This window comes from Jaculus jaculus, chromosome 3, assembly GCF_020740685.1.
Source record: "Jaculus jaculus isolate mJacJac1 chromosome 3, mJacJac1.mat.Y.cur, whole genome shotgun sequence".
Classification (NCBI taxonomy): Eukaryota; Metazoa; Chordata; class Mammalia; order Rodentia; family Dipodidae; genus Jaculus; species Jaculus jaculus.
Window position 1 is genome coordinate 95,415,669 of NC_059104.1, and position 17,865 is coordinate 95,433,533.

Genomic DNA, 17,865 nt, shown 5'->3' on the forward strand with positions numbered 1-17,865 from the left:
CTGCTGCAATGGAGAGAGAGAAGTCTGTGTGTGCCACTATGTATTTCAAGTCATCTTCAGTGTCTTATATTCGTTTCTATGCACTGTACAGAGTGTGTTGCACCTAATACATTCAAGACGTTCGTTTTTGTTTGTTTTCCCGAGGTAGGGTCTCACTGTAGCCCAGGATGACCTGTAACTCACCCTGTAGCTCCAGGCTGGCCTCAAACTCACAGTGATCTTTCTACCTCTGACTCCCTTCTGCCGGGATTAAACACATAAACCACCATACCTAGCAAGACACTTAGAGTAAGTGAACTGGGGCAGAAACTCCTAAGACCCTGTGCCATCTCACAGTTTCAATTGAGGCAGAATATGGGACAGAAAAATAACAAAATAAATGCATGGAAGTAGAAGCTTCGAGAGTTGAGAGACTTAACAGGTGACAAGTTCAAAATATTTCATGGAGGCCAGGCATGGTGGCTCACATTTTTAATCCCAGCACTTGAAGGGCAGAAGTAGGAGGATCACTATGAGCTGGAAGCCAGCCTGAGACTACAAAGTGAATTCCAGGTCAGCCTGCACTACAGTGAGACCCTACCTCAAAAAAAGAAAATAAATAAATAAATATTCCATGGCTTTTATCCTAACTCTGGCTAATTTTGTTTTGTGTGGAGGCAGAAGCTGTTCTGCTGTGTCCTGTTGGTGCCAGAAGGAACTTAACTGAAAATATATGAACAGCATACAGAGTGGCATCTTTTTTTTTATTATTTTTTATTTATTTATTTGAGAGCGACAGACACAGAGAGAAAGACAGATAGAGGGAGAGAGAGGGAATGGGCGCGCCAGGGCTTCCAGCCTCTACAAACGAACTCCAGACGCGTGCGCCCCCTTGTGCATCTGGCTAATGTGGGACCTGGGGAACCGAGCCTCGAACCGGGGTCCTTAGGCTTCACAGGCAAGCGCTTAACCGCTAAGCCATCTCTCCAGCCCCAGAGTGGCATCTTTACTGTTGACGTGTTTACTGTTGTGTGCTCCACCTGCTGTCTAGTCTCAGAGTTTGTCCTCTGATGCGGCCCTGTCAGTAACTGTTGGGGCTGATTGATGAGTGATAACCTAAGCAGAGGGACTTGCCTTAATTTACAGCACCTCGTTAGACCTACATCCTTCCTATCCTCTTTTGACAAATGTCTTGAGCACCCCCCAATTTGAGGAATCAAATTGTACTAAATTCTCAAAAGATCAATGAACATTACACACTGTCCTTGATCCCCCTGCAGGGAACAGGCATATGAAAAGCATGTGTATTAGTAGCCTGGTTCAATTCCCCAGGACCCACGTAAGCCGGCTGCACAAGGGGACGCATGCATCTGGAGTTCATTTGCGCAGTGGCTAGAGGTCGTGGAGCGCCCATTCTTTCTCTCTGTCTAAATTCTCATGTCCCGACTTGAGTCCCTTCCTCTCTCTCGCCCATCTTATTTCAGGTTGGGGTCCTCCTCGCCCCCATGAATAACGAGGTCCCGCGGGTCGGGACAAGTGGCGCCCAACGTGGCGGCTCGAGGCACGGACTCCTACCGGACGGAGACCCCCAGTTCAGCGACCTCCGGAGGATTTGTTAAGTGGTCACCGCTTCTCCACCCAAGAAGACGGCAAGACCTGGTAAGTTTTCCCTCTTCATTCCGTCCCATCAAGATGGGCCATTCATTGTCTAAAGAGGCTTCTTTCATAAAGGATTTAAAAGCCTCTCTCAGAGAGCGAGGAATACGGGTATAGAAAAAGGATCTTATACCAGTTTTTTATTTTTTTTGATAAGACATGTCCATGGTTTATGATTGATGGACTTAACATTCATCCCAAGAAATGACAAAGGGTCAGTAAAGAATTAAATCAAAACTTACTACTGAAGAAATGGCAAAGAGTCGACACCTCTGTCTCCTGCGTGAGATATGTGTCGACCCCAGAGCTCTGGTTTCCTAAATAAAGCCTCATGCTTTTGCAGCAAGTTGGGTCTCCTGTGTGTCTTTGGGTGCGTGCTATCTCGAGACTTGAGTGAAGGTCTCCCTCTGGGGGTCTTTCAATTGAGGACTCATCCAGGGATTTGCACGTCTACCCTGGACTCCAGAGACCCCCTTGGAGGTAAACAATGTAAATGTCTGCAGCGCTGCTTGTCTGAGTGTTTGTCTGAGTGTTTGAGTGATTTCTGTTGCTCTGATCTGTTTTAATTTCAGTTTGGGCAGCTGTTGTTCAGGACCGTGAGGACCTGACAATGGTGGTTGGCAGGACCACAGGCTGCAATCCTGGGGGACGCCCCAGGATCTGAGGAGAGTCAGTGTGGCTGACAGTCTCCTATCTGGTAAAGGAAGATTGTGTATTTCTCCTTCAGGAGAAACCACAGAGGCATCTTCCATCTGAAACTGCATTTGATTGTCTGTTCTGGATGCATCGGAGGTGTCACGGTTTTTGGTTTCTTTGTGTCAGTATCTATTTTGTGTTTGTTTGTGGACTCTTGTTTCTAATTATGGTACAGACTGTGACGACCCCCCTGACTCTGATGGTATCTCATTTCTCTGAAGTTAGAAGTAAGGCTCATGACTTATCTGTAAAAATTAAAAAAGGTAAATAACAGACTTTCTGCTCCTTTGAGTGGCTGCCAGAGGGAACATTTGATCTAACCATTATTTCTGCTGTTAAGAATATTGTTTTTCAGAAGGGACCCATTCTCACCCAGATCAACAGCCATACATCCTGGTCTGGGAGAGCCTAGTGACGGATCCCCCGGCAATGGGTCAAGCCCTGGATCCATCCCTCGCCACGGTCAGGCTCCCGAGTCCTGGCAGTGGCCCAACAAGCCACGAGAAAACCAAGCCGAGTGGCCCCAGACCCCTCAGCTCAGCCCAAAATATATCCTGAAATAGAGGACCCTCCCGAGTGGCCCTCTGCCCTGATTCCATCTCCCCCACCTTAGCCCCCTGCTCTCCCTGCTCCAGCTTTGCCCGAGGGAGGAGGAGATGGGCCCGCTACAGGGACTAGAAACTGAAGGACCTGATTCCATCGTACAAGCCTTTGGTCCTCCCCCTGACCCTAGCATGTCTCAGGCCCAAATGAGTAGCCTACCTAGCTCCCAAATGAGATTGATGTGGGATTCCCTCTCACCCGACCTGAATGGAATTACAACTCAGCAGAAGGTAGGGAGCAACTGACAGTCTACCGCCATGCTCTGATGGCAGGTCTCAGGGGAGCTGCTCGCCGCCCCGCAAATCTGGCTAAGGTAACCTCCCTCTATTTTTTTAGAATGCTTGATGGAGGCTTCCCGGAGATATACTCCTTTTGGCCCTACTTCTCCGGGTCAACAGGCAGCGATAACAATGACATAGATAAGGCAGTCCGCTCCAGACATTAAAAAGAAATTACAACATCTGGAGGGTTTACAAGATCTAGCTTTGACAGACATAATTAAGGAAGCTGAAAAGGTTTATCATAAGAGAGAGAGAAAAAGAAAAGAAAGAAAAAAAAAGGAAGCAAAAGAGAAAAAAAAATAACGGGAAAAGGAGACAAGAAAGGAACTTAAATAGGATATTGGCTGCAGTGATAGAAAAAAAAAAAATTTTTCAGGCTTAAGTATGTTGGGATAGTTTGCTTGAGCTTTATCAAATTTAAGTCATGGGTAAAACATAAAATTGTTTTATGTTAATAAAAATTTCTGTGGTGCATGAAATCAATAGCTATCAAGTTTAAGCCAAAATCATTGGTTGTCAAATAATGTTTTTTTTCTTTCAAAAAGATTTATCAAGGGTTATATTAATATTTAGCTAGCTGTTTGGGCTCAGAAAAGACCAGATTCTACTCTGTTATATGTAAAGTAACTGTCTCAATTTTGGCATCTTAAGTCCAGTGCTTATAACAAAATTAACCCTTAAGACATCTTCCCTACTTTAGGGCACAGCCTCATGCTCAAACAATGGTCCTCATCTGAGAAAAAAAAAAAAAAAAAAATCAAGCTCCATGGTTCTGTTTCCAATGTTCTCTGGGTAATTTGTACCCACACAGGTATCTGAACTAATCAAAGATGTTTTCACACAGGTGCTAAGACCTTATACTGTCTTACTTGTTTTCTAGGTTAAATAAGTTAAGTTTGTAAATCAACTGGTACTGTTTTCAAGACTGATAACAGGTTCTGCCTATACTTATAAATGTTGGATATTTAAAATGGGAGATGTGCCTACTTTCTATACCTCAGATATATGGCTTATGCTACCACAGTACAACAAAAATTTTAAAAATAGGACAAAATGATTTTAGAAGCCCTGTGCCATTCTTTAGTTAAGTCTATTTCAGTAATTAAATGTGCTCCATATGTATGTACATCCAAGCTGATGTAACTTCCTTTCTAAGTGTGTTAATCACCTATGTAGAAGCCAAAGCCAATTGGAATCATCGGAGTAAAAAGTGTCAATATTTTGGCCTGTGCTCCCATGTCATGAGGCCACTGGAGATGATGGGACACTTCTACACTGGCCCCCTGGTAAGTCACCTGTCTTCCTGAGCAGGGAGGATATGGAGACCCAAACAAAAGTGGTGTACAATGTAAAACAGGAGAGTCACAATTGAGAAGCAATCAGTCCTCCTGACTTCCCAAAGAAGGGAAAACTACTTGGCCAGCATGGCCCTGACTCATCCTAACAGGCCAAAGACACCAGTAAGCTATGGGGCTACTCCTGTGTCCCTAAAGTCTCTTTGGAGAGCCATTAATGACCTCCAAAATTAATCCTTAATTAACTTTGGCTATCTGCAAGGTCTTAAACACTCAGAGAAAAATGTATAACCAAAGATAAAAAATAGCTCTTTATTATTAAGATTAAATGTTATGTATATGTTTCTGATAACTCTGCTAGCATCTCATCTGTTTTACAAGCCATGTTAAATACTACTGTGCCATTTAATGAACAGTTCTGAAAGAAAATCTCAGCCAGCTCATCCTCAGATGGTCCTGAGATGATCCAAGCCTGTCTACCTAGATTCCCTTGACCTACAAAAAGACCAGTTTGCTGTGTGTTCACTTCTCAGTAACTCCTTACTTTTATTCTTTCTTTCCAAAGTTATCTTTCAAGATTATCTTCCTACACTCTGGGGTACATTAAAATAGTTCCCCTCTCTAGGAGAGATTCTCTAACTGCAACAAGTCTCCACTTCGTGTCCCATTCAGCAAGAAGTAGTAAATGATCTGATGTCTTCGACCCAGCCCCCTAAAGCAGTTAGAGTGTCTTCTCATGAGAGGGAGAAATAAAAGGGAAATAGACTGTCTATACCATACATTCCTGTTGTCATAGATAAAGTTTACTTAAAATAAGTTTATTTAAAGTTCCTCAAATAAAATTATAGAGCTTGATTGAAATGCCATACAGATTAAAAGTTCTAGGACCTTCCTTTTATGAGGGAATTGCCATCCTTACATCTCCTGTGTCTACTAACAGTGCAGAGGGATTATTCTGGCACTCTGCCCCAAAGGGGGGTATTACTCTTACATCCATTTCCGGCCTCGGACTGTGTCTATTAGGCCCTGATATGCTCCCTCCTCTGACTCTTGAACCAGTATGCAACCAAACTGCTATTATCAATGACTCCTTTATATATACTAAAGCCCCTAGTAACTCCTATCTTGCTTGTTCCACGGGGCTGACTCCCTTTATTGTCAACAAGGACTTTTTACAGACTAAGGACTATTGTGTTGTAGTTATAGTTTTGCCACGATTTTTCATTCATGATTCTGAAAGTTTTACAACTACTATAGATCAAGGCATTGCCATTAGACCAAAAAGAGAGCCTTTAACTGCCCTCACCCTGACTGTGCTCCTGGGACTTAGTGCTGCAGGGGCCGGGACAGGTATTGCCTCACTGGTAACCTCCCAACAGCATTTTTCACAACTCAGTGCCTTAGTGGACAGAGATCTTAACCTCATACATGAGGGGATACAAGATCTCAAAGATTCTTTGGCCTCACTCTCTGAGGTTGTACTTCAAAACCGGAGAGGGCTAAATTTGGTGTTCTTAAAGGAAGGGGGACTCTGTGTAGCCCTCAAAGAAGAATGTTGTTTTACTTAGATAAGACTGGGCTAATACAAAATAGCCTTGATAAAGTTAAAAGAAATCTAGAGGATAGAAAAAGGACTCGAGAACAACAAGAATCTTGGTATAAAAATTGGTTTTCCACATCTCCCTGGCTAACTACTTTGCTTCCCAGTCTTTTAGGCCCTTTTGTTGGATTCCTTTTGCTTATCTCCTTTGGCCCCTGGGCCTTCAGACGACTAACCAGTTTCATTAAGAGTCAGGTAGATTCTACAATCAAGCCGATGGAAGTCTATTACCATCGCCTCGCCACAGAAGAAACATTTGCCGCTGACCCACCAAAAGAACAAGACAACCCCCCATCTCGACCCTTAGACTTTACCTCCCTGCAGAAACCCACCCTGGGGTGGAAATTTTGGTCCCGCCCCTCCGAATAATAACTCAGGTCTCCGCGACCCCTCATACTAATTGGCTACCAAACATATTTCCTCCAGGATCCTTATGGGGCTTTGATGGTCTTTTTGAGAGCAAAATGCGTTACATTTCCACAAAGTGAGTGGTCTGGTAAGTCAGCGACGGAACGGGTGGCTAAGTCTCGACCTGCCTAAGACAGGACGACCTCGCCGAGAGGAGGCCGATCCAATGACGGGTAAGGGTCCAGCACTGCTCTTCTAACAGGCTCAGACCCCGTTTGTGCCCCTTGTTCTAAGGTCAATCCAAATGACTTTATCAAAATCAATGACCTATGAGTAACAGCGCTCAACCTACTCTGGGGAACGCTCGCCTCTCTGATGTCAGGTTACTGTCAGGTTGCTCCTCTGGATCCATTTTTACTCTTAAACAAAAATAATCGGCCACCAAAACAAGCCCTTCTTTGGGACATCATTAAGGGGTCGCGGTAACCTCCCTATCCTGGTCCTTGTATACAGAAGAGGGGGAGATGTTGGAGACGAGGAGATGAGCCCTGAACAGATCTTTGCCCTGAAATAACCTCTGCCCTGAGATAACTTCTGCCCTGAGCAACTTCTGACCTTTCCTCATCCCCCCACCCTGCCATACCTAACTGATTCCATCCCCTCACCCCGCCACACCTAACTAATTAACATCCTGCCTGGCGACTGCAGAGACTTGAGAACTATACCGGGAATTCTTAGAATAACTGCAAACTGTCCTAGGCCAAAGGCCAAGAAGATTCTGTAACTTTCCACCACCTGCCTCCTCCAGCCCCCACTCACCCAAGACCCTAACCCTAACCCTTAAAAAGGCCGCTGTGGCTCAATAAAATTGGACTCTTGACAAGTGTACATTTGCTTGAGTCTCTTCCTCTCTCTCGCCCATCTTATTTCAGGTTAGGGTCCTCCTCGCCCCCACGAATAACGAGGTCCCGCGGGTCGGGACATTCTCAAACTAAAAAAAAAAAAAGCCAGGCATGGTGGTGCACCCCTTTAATGTCAGGACTCAGGAGGCAGAGGTAGGAGGATCGTAGTGATTTTGAGGCCACCCTGAGAATACTCAGTGAATTCCAGGTCAGCCCGGACTAGAGTGAAAACCTACCTCAAAAAAGAAAAGGAAGGGAGGGAGGAGAAAAAACAGTCACCAGTACTTGATTTCATGTAGCAAATTGTTCTTTTCTATTCTTTTCTTTTTCTTTTTTTTTTGCAAATTGTTCTTTTCTAATATTATTTTTATTGCTGGGCATAGTGGCACACACCTTTAATCCCAGCGCTTGGGAAGCGGAGGTAGGAGGACCACTGAGAGTTTGAGGTCACCCTGAGACTCCGTAGTCAATTATTTCCAGGTCAGCCTGGGCTAGAATGAAACTCTACCTTGAAAACCAAAATATATATTTTATTTATTTATTTATTTGAGAGAGAGAAACAGAATGGGTTTACACATAACACCAATATGACCTCCTGCCCCATTCGAGTGAATGTGGCCTGCACCTCCATGTAGGCAGAGACCAATACAGGTTGCAACTGTTGGCTGCTTAGCCTGTTATTGGGCAAGGCAGGCAACTGTGCTCGTGATGGAGTAAACAGCTGGCAGTGAACATGAGACTTCAGGAGGTGAAGGGGGGGCGGGAGAGAGCATGTGGTGGAGGCAGAGCCCCAGGTGGGGCCACACAGACCAGAGAGGCTTGGGAGATTAAGCTTTAAACTGGCAGGAGCATGTAAATTACAGTGGCTCAGTGCCTTATGCTTGATGCAGGCCACTGGGAGCTGTGGCAGAGGACAGAGAAGCCATGGCAGGTTGCTTAAAGGCTTAGAGTGGCTGAGGGAACCTAGCATGGAGGATGACAGAAAGAAAAAGGGAAAGAAGGGAGAGGCGAGTTGGTTCCTCTTTGTGCGTGACTGATCAACTTTGATTGGCAGTGGGAGGAGGGGCAAGGGAGGAGCTGCCCTCTCCTCTCTGGGGAGAAGGAAAGGAGAAGGGAGAGTGTCCCTAGGCCAGCAAACTGAGCCAAAAGGCATCCGTCAGGGCTCAGTGGGCCTGACAGACAGTCCTGACAAGTGTGTCTTTCTCAAGACCTGAGAAGCCCAGAATCAGGCAAGGGGTGTGGCCTGGCTTAGTGGGGTTTAGATGACAGTGAGGAAGGGAGTATGCCTCCTCGAGAAGGAGAGCAGGCCAACCTGTGTCATGAGACACTCAGAGAGGGAAAGGGCGAGAGAGAGTGTACAGGAGAGAGAGAGAAGGGAGAAAGAGAGAGGAATGGAGGAAAAGTACTTCTGAGAGCAAGCCAATTTGTGGAAGACACTTACCAAGGGTAGAGAATGAGGGAAGAGGCCTGAAGATGAATCGTGGTGGGTAGGAGAGCCTTCACCTGGTCCGGGGCCATCAGAGGGTCAGTGGCAGCTCAGTGGTCTGGTGGGGGTGGGGGAGGAGGTCTGGCTGCCCAAGAGGGCAACTGGGAGCTTCCATCTGAGTCATGGCACCGATGTAAGGTTTGGAAGTGACCAAGACCACACAAACCACTCTGAGCAAAGAGGAAAGCTTTTATTTGGGAAAAGCACCAGCTTCCAGGGCTGACTCACAAGAAAGGAGCACAGCCAACCTGACTTTTCAGGTAGTGGGTGTTATAGGGCTTTTTCAGTTGGGGGAAGGTGAGGAAGGAAAAGTTCATTTAGGGGAGATCATTACATTAAAATAGCTAGGGTGGAGCTGGGCATGATGGTGCATGCCTTTGATCCCAGCACTCAGGAGGCAGAGGTAGGAGGATCTCTGTGAGGTCGAGGCCACCCTGGGACTACATAGTGAATTCCAGGTCAGCCTGTGCTAGAGTAGAGCAAGACCCTACCTTTAAAAAAAATAATAATAATAAAAATAAAAATAAAAGCTAGGGTGTGACACCAGAACAGTGACCATGTGGTATGATATGAGGAGGGGATGAGGACTGGGTGGTTTATTGAGGAATGTGGATAATCCACTTCCTTAGTCCTCTGCCACCATTCTGCTGACCTTGGGGACTCCATTTTGGGAACCTGTCCCGACCTAATAGTGACAATATCCATAATTTTTCCTTCCAGGTAGGGTTTCACTCTAGCCCAGGCTGCCTTGGAACTCACTCTGTAACCCCAGGCTGGCCTCAAACTCATAGTGACCCTACCTCTGCTCTCTTGGATGGTGGGATTAAAGAAAGGCGTGTGGCCATATCCAGGGTTTTAAAAAGTCTCAAAAACTGGGTGTGGTGACACACGCCTTTAATTCCAACACTCAGGAGGCAGAGATAGGAGGATCACTGTGAGTTTGAGGCCAGTCTGAGACTATATAGTGAATTTCAGGTCAGCCTGGGCTAGAGTAAGACCCTACTTTGCAAAACCAAAATTTAAAAAAAAAAGTCTCAAAAGAAGTTAAAGTGCAGGGGTGGTATACCTTCCAGTGAGTTGTTGGCCAGGGAGGTCCCTGAGGACCCCAAAACATTACAGGCCATGGCCAAGGCTTTGGTTTCCCATCAAAAGTAAATAGTAAGACCTTATTGCTGAAGACTCCACATGCCTGGACTACAAGGTCATTGAGAAATCCATGTGGAGTTGAGCCAAGCTACAGAAAGCTGGAAAAAGCTACAGTGTATGCAACCCTATGGGAGAGAGAAGACATCAACCATGATAAACAGTAGACACTGTAAGCCAGGCCAAATGAGCCAATGGCTGTGTGTTAGTCAGGGTTCTCTAGAGGACCAGAACTGATGGAATGAATTGTATTAAAAGGGAAATTAAGCCAGTGTGGTGGTGCACACCTTTAATCCCAGCACTCAGGAGGTAGAGGTAGGAGAATTGCCATGAGTTCAAGGGCACCTTGAGTCTACATAGTGAATTCCAAGTCAGCCTGGGCTAGAGCGAGACCCTACCTCGAGAAATAAACAAAAAAAAAAAAAAAAAGGAATTTATTGGATTAGTTTATGACAGTCCAACAAAAGCTGTTTGCAGGCCTGAGAGTCAAGGAACCCAGTAGCTGCTCAATCCATGAGGCTGGATGCTTCAACAGTCCCAATCTAACACTGAAGGCCTGGAGGCTTCCTGGAGAGCCACTGGTCTTCAGTCCACACTGGGAAGCAGCAAGCAGAACCAGTAGCCACCTGGGAGGGGAGGATACTTTCCTTCCCAGAGCTTCTAGATAAAGCCTCCCCACTTCTGAGAGGGACCACCCACTCTGGGGGAAGGGCTCACCCTGGAGGAAGGATTCCTCCTTTAGTTAATCCCCCCTGGAAGCAACCTTAGAGAACCACTTATGAAGAGTGTCTGTGGATTCCTAAACAGATCAAGTTGACATAAAACTTAACCATCACAGGCTGCAATCTGGCATGTCTGTTAATTGGGGAAACCAACTGCTCTCTAATTGAACTGGAGGGAATACATGCCTGATATTGAAAATCTAGTCAAAAGCCTATGGCCAGGAGGTCATGAGCCCTAGGGGAGTAACACTTGCTGTTGTATGGCTAAATGCATATATTATGTTCACCAAACCAAACTGCCCTGTAAGCATTTCTCTTAATGTGCATACCCATATATTAAAGCTACTCTCACTTTTTAGAGAAGCTTCATTTCAGATGGTGGTGACCACTGGGATGACTCAAAAGGCACCATAGCCCTGAGAGGAAGTGACAGAGGAGTGTTCAGCACTGAAATATCTCTAGCACTCCTTCCAAGGCTCAGGGTCCATTGTAGAAGAGGTGGCAGAAAGAATGTAAGAGCCAAAGGAAGGGTAGGACTGATTACAATGCAATCTTCCAGACACAAATTGGCCACAATATCCATGACTCATAGGTCTGGCAGTACCTACACAGGACCCTCACAATAGAAGGGAAAAATGATGGCATCAAAATAAAAGAGAAGTCAGGTGTGGTGGTACATGCCTTTAATCCCAGCACTTGGGAGGAAGAGGTAGGAGGATCACCCTGAGTTTGAGGCCACCTTGAGACTACATAGTGAGTTCCAGATCAGCCTGGGCTACAGCAAGACCCTACCTCAAAAAACCAAAATAATGAAATAAAAGAGAGACTAAAAAAAAAAAAAAGAGAGAGAGAGAGAGAGGGCAAAGGGTCTATGATGGAGGATAGATTTTGAAAGTGGGGAAGGGGAGTGAATTATCATGGTATATTGTCTATTATTTTGGAAGTTGTCAATAAAAAATGTAAAGAAAGAAAAAAAAAAAAGAAGTTAACATGACTCTTTTTGACCAAAAATATCAAAGTTTTTTTTGTTGTTTTGTTTTGTTTTTTGAGGTACGGTTTCACTCTAGCCCAGGCTGACCTGGAATTCACTGTGTAGTATCAGGGTGGCCTTGAACTCAGGGTGATCCTCCTACCTCTGCCTCCCAAGTGCTGGGATTAAAGGTGTTCCACACCATGCCAAGCTCAAAGTTCTTCATTGTTTTTTGTTTTTTTTTTTTCCAGTCAGGGTCTCAGTGTAGCCCAGGCTGACCTGGAATTCACTCTCTAGCCCTAGACTGGCTTTGAACTCAGTAATCCTCCTACCTGCTAGGACTAAAATCATGCAACACCATGCCTAGCAACATCAAAGTATTTTGAGAACAAAGGAGAGTTCTCCAGTTCTGTAACTTCTAATGGCCTTCTTTTCTGGAGCATGGAGCTGTGGCACACATCAGTTGTGCACTGGTGTTTATCTTTAGTTTTGCTTGACTGAATCCAGTGAGGAAGATGAGCAGAAAAGAACTGTGTATATATATTCACTTACAGTTCTCCTTACTGAAAACCTGAGTTCTGAAGGGACTAAAGATAAAAAACTAATACACACATTTAATTTGAAATTTAAAAGGTCACAAAGCCAAGTTTACTGGCAAAGCCATATAATCTCAGCTATTCAGGTGCCTGAGAAAGGAAGGGTAGCAAGTTCTAGGCCTGCCTGGGCTACAAAGTGAATTCCACCCCGGACAATTTGTCAAGACCTTGTCTCAAAATAAAAAAAGTAAAGAGGGGGGCTGGAGAGATGGCTTAGTGGTTAAGCGCTTGCCTGTGAAGCCTAAGGACCCGGATTTGAGGCTCAATTCCCCAGGACCCACATTGGCTAATGCACAAGGGGGTGCACACGCCTGGAGTTCATTTGCAGTGGCTGGAGGCCCTGATGCGCCCATTCTCTCTCTCTCTCTGCCTCTTTCTCTGTCGCTCTCAAATAAACAAATAATAAATAAATAATAAAAAAACAAAAAAATTTTAAAAGAGGGAACTGGGGATATAGCTCCATGGTAGGACTCTTGTCTAGTACACAGAAGACCCCATGTTTGATCCCTAGCACTGCATTAAACAGGATGGTGGTACATGTCAGTAATTTCAGCACTTGGGAGCTGGAGACAAGAGGATCAGGAGTTCAAGACCAGGCTGAGTTACATAGTAAATTTTTTTGGAGGGGGGTTCAAGGTAGGGTCTAGCCCTAGCCCAGGCTGACCTGGCATTCACTATGTAGTTTCAGAGTGCCTTGAACACAAGACAATCCTCCTACCTCTGCCACTGTAATAGTTTGATTCAGGTGTCCCCAATAAATTGAATGCTAGGCTCCCAGCTGATGGAGATTTGGGAATTAATGCCTCCTGGAGGCACTGTATTGTTGGGGGCGGGCTTATGGGTGTTATAGCTGATTTCCCCATGCCAGTGTTGAACACACACCCCTGTTGCTGTTGGTGAGGGGTGATGTCCACCCTCTGCTCATGCTATCATTTCCCCTGCCATCATGGAGCTTCCCCTCGAGCCTGTAAACCAAAATAAACCTCTTTTTCCCACAAGCTGCTCTTGGTTGGATGATTTCTACCAGCAATGCGAACCTGACTGCAACAGTAAAGTGGTACCAAGGATTGGGATTGCTGCTAGATACCTGACTGTGTGGCTTTGGCCTTTTGGAGCTGATTTTCAAGAGGAATGTGGAAGGATTTGAAACCTTGGCCTAAGAGATGCCTTGCAGTGCTGTAAGTACAGCTTGATGGACTCTTCTGGTCAGAGTTGAAAGGCCTGAATACAGTAGGAACTATGGACTGTGGGGTTTGGCTTATGAGGGTGAGAAAAAGCTTTGCTTGGACTGGACTAGAAGCAGTTTGTGTGAAAAGCCTGCAGTCCTGAGAAGTTGTGCAGGGTTGCTTTGCATAGAAATGAACTGGTGTGAGCAGAGGGATATGGCACAAAAACAAATCTTTGGGTTAACTGCTGCCCACTCAGCTGCAATTGAGATTGGGCCAGCTGACCTGCTCTGGGGCAATAGGAAGAATGTAGTTGTTTTTTTTTTTTTTTTTTTCAAGGTAGGGTTTCACTCTAGTCTAGGAGGCTGACCTGGGATTCACCATGTAGTCTCAGGGCAGACTCAAACTCACAGCGATCCTCCTACCTCTGCCTCCCAAGTGCTGGGATTAAAGGCATGCACCACCACACCCGGCTTTTTTTTTTTTTTTTTAAGTAATTTTCATTTATTTACTTGAGATAGGGAGAGAGAATATGGGTGCACCAGGGCCTCCAGCCACTGCAAACGAACTCCACAGGCATGCACCACCTTGGCTTATGTGGGCCCTGGGGAATGGAACCTGGATCCTTTGGCTTTGCAGACAAGTGCCTTAACTGCTAAGCCACCTCTCCAGCCTGAATGCAGACTCTTTTGAAGGGGCCTGAGTACTCAAGGAGTATCCTGTTCTTCAAAGTTTGCTTTTTTTCCCCTCTGGATTAACAAATTGGCACCCTTCCTGGATTATGGAGTATAAGAAAGGCAGGAAAGAGAGGGTCATTGAGTTTGCAACATGGTCTTGTGTTTTGGAAATGGCCATAGGCAGTGTGAAGCAGGTTTGCTGGATGCCTGCATGGGGACCCACTGGAGCCATGATAATGAACTGTGGGTTGCAGTGGAGACCCAGTGGAGATGCTGCACCACGATGGCTGCCAAGGAAAGCTGCTGGCCTCAGATGAAGTTTTCTAGGACTGTGAGTAGCCTAGCTGGAGGGGCAGAATTGGAACTCCAGAGACTTGTTGCTGGTTAGAATTATCAGACTTGGAGATTTGTCACTGGCTAGAGTTGATGGACTTAGAGCTACAGTTTGGTGTTTGCTCTATTTAAATCATGTATTGCTTGAGTATTTCTTTGCTATGTTCAATGCCATCTTTTGTAGTGTGAATGTTTATTCTGTGCCATGTTTTTTTTTTTTTTGAGGTTATTTTATGGTATTATGCCTTAGTTAAAAGATCTTGGATTATGGGGATGTTTGAACATCACTGGGACTAATTAGAAACTATGGGGATTTTTAAGTTGGACTGAATGCACTGTATTTTACATCACGTATGGATATCAGTTTATGGGGACCAGGGGTAGAATGTGGTGGTTTCATTCAGGTGTCCACCATAAGCTTAGGTGTTCTGAATGCTAGCTTCCCAGCTGATGGAGTTTTGGAATTAACCCCTCCTGGAGGGAGTGTATTGTTGGGGGTGGGTTTATGGGTGTTATAGCCAGTTTCCCCATGCACACTCTCCTGTTGTTATGTTCCAGCTTATATTGGCCAGGAGGTGATGTCCATCCTCTGCTCATGTTGTCATTTTCCCTGCCATCATGGAGCTTCTCCCTTGAGCCTGTAAGCCAAAATAAACCTCTCTTTCCGACAAGCTGCTCTTGGTTGGATGATTTCTACCAGCAATGCAAACCTGATTGCGACAGCTATCATAGTGCTAGGATTAAAGATATGTGCCACTATGCCAGCTTCAGAGTGAATTTAAGGCAAGCCTAGGCGATATGAGACTGTCTCAAGAAATAAAAAAACTGGGCTGGAGACATGGTTTAGCAGTTAAGGCACTTGCCTGCAAAGCCCAAGGACCCAAGGTCAACTTCCCCAGGACCCACATAAGCCATATGCACAAGGTGGCGCATGTGTCTGAAGTTCCTTTGCAGTGGCTGGAGCCCTGGAATGCTCATTCTCTGTCTCTTTCTCTCTGTTGCTCTCTAATAAATAAAATATTTAAACAAACAAACATTTGTCTGTGTGTTGCACACCTGCTCTTGCCACTGCAAATGAACAAATGTGTGTGCCACGTTTTGCATCTGGCTTTACTTGAGTGGCTAGGGAAATGAACCTTGGATGGCAGGCTTTGCAAAACCAGCACCTTTAACCACTGAGCCAGCACCCCAGTCCTTTTTTTTTTTTTTTAAGAAACCACTTTCTACTTTAATATATTTTTATTTATTTATTTGAGAGGGAGAAATAAACAAAGCGGAGGGGAGAGAAAAAATGGGCATACCAGGGCCTCCAGCCACTGTAAACGAACTCCAGATGTATGCTTCCCCTTGTGCATCTGGCTTATGTGGTTCCTGGAAATCTGAACTGGGATCTTCTGGCTTCACAGAGAAATGTCTTAATTGCTAAGCCATCTCTCCAGCCTGTTTTTTTTGTTTTATTTATTTATTTTTTTTGAGGTTAGGGTCTTGCTTTAGCCCAGGCTGACCTGGTATTCACTATGTAGTCTCAAGGTGGTCTTGAATCTTGGTGATCCTACCTCTGCCTCCCGAGTGCTGGGATTAAAGATGTGCGCCAGCCGGGCGTGGTGGCACACACCTTTAATCCCAGCACTCGGGAGGCAGAGGTAGGAGGATTGCCATGAGTTCAAGGCCACCCTGAGATGACAGAGTTAATTCCAGGTCAGCCTGGACCAGAGTGAGACCCTACTTCGAAAAAAAAAAAAAAAAGATGTGCACCACCACACCTGGCTTTTTAATTTATTTTTGCTTATTTTTATTTATTTGAGAGCGACAGAGAGAGAAAGAGGCAGATAGTGAGAGAGAATGGGCATGCCAGGGCCTCTAGTCACTGCAAACGAACTCCAGATGCGTATGTCCCTTGTACATCTGGCTAATGTGGGTCCTGGGGAATCGAGCCTAAAACCAGTCTTCAGGCTTCACAGGAAGCGATTAACCGCTAAGCCATCTCTCCAGCCCTATTTTTTATTTTGAGGTACAGTCTCGCTCTAGCTCAGGCTGACCTGGAATTCACTCTGTATTCTCTGGGTAGCCTTGAACTCATGGCAATCCTCCTACCTCTGTCTTCCAAGTGCTGGGATCAAAGGCATGTGCCACCACGCCTGGCTATCTAATATATTTTAATGTGCATGATCACAAATATATTTACTTCCAGATTGTGACTTTGTTTAAAAAAAAAAATTAAGAGAGAGAGAGAGAATGGGCATGCCAGGGCCTCTAGCTATTGCAAACAAAACTCCAGATACATGTGCCATTATGTTCATCTGGCTAATGTGAGTCCTGGGGAATTGAACCTGAGTCCTTAGACTTTGCAGGCAATTGCATTAACCAGTAAGCCATCTCTCTAGGCCCCCACTTTTCTTTTGGTTTTTCGAGTAGGGTCTCACTCTGGCCCAGGCTGACCTGTGTAGTCTCAGGGTGAACTCACAGTGATCCTCCTATCTCTGCCTCCCAAGTGCTGGGATTAAAGGTGTGTGCCACAATGTCTGGCCCCTTTTTAAAAAAATATTATTTATTTATTATGAGAGAGAGAAAGTGGACATGCCAGGGTCTCTAGCTACTACAAACATACACCAGACTCATGTGCCACCATGTGCATCTGGCTTACATGAGTTCTAGGGAATGGAACCTGGGTCCTTAGGCTTTGCAAGCAAGTGCCTTAATTGCTAAATCATCTCTCCAGCACTTTTTTCTTTTTGAAGTAGGGTCTCACTCTAGCTCAGGCTGACCTGGAATTCACTGTCATCTCAGGGGTACTTGAACTCACAGTCATCCTCCTACCTCTACCTCCCGAGTGCTGGGACCAAAGGCGTGCGCCACCATGCCTGGCTCCAGCACTTATTTTTAAAAAAAGTTAGCTGGGAGTGGCAGCACATGCCTTTAGTCCCAGCACTCAGGAGGCTGAGGTAGGAGGATTGCCATGAATTTGAGGTCACTCTGAGAATACATAGTGAATTCTAAGTCAGCCTGTGCTACAGTGAGACCCTACCTCAAACCAAAAAAAAAAAAAAAAATTCTGGGCTGGAGAGATTGCTTAGTGATTAAGGTGCTTGCCTGCAAAGCCCAAGGACCCATGTTTGACTCCCCAGATCCCACGTAAACCAGAGGCACAAAGGTAAGACAAGTGCAATGTTGTGCTTGGTGCAAGAACCTGGACTTCGATTATAGTGGCTGAGGCCCTGGCACACCAATTCTCTGTCTAAAATAAAATTAAAGTAAAAAAAAAAATATTTCTAGGCTGGGTCTGGTGGCACATGCCTTTAATCCCAGCACTTGGGAGGCAGAGGTAGGGGGATTTCTATGAGTCTGAGGCTATCCTGAGACTACATAGTGAATTCCAGGTCATCCTGGGCTAAGTAAACCCTGCCTTGAAATA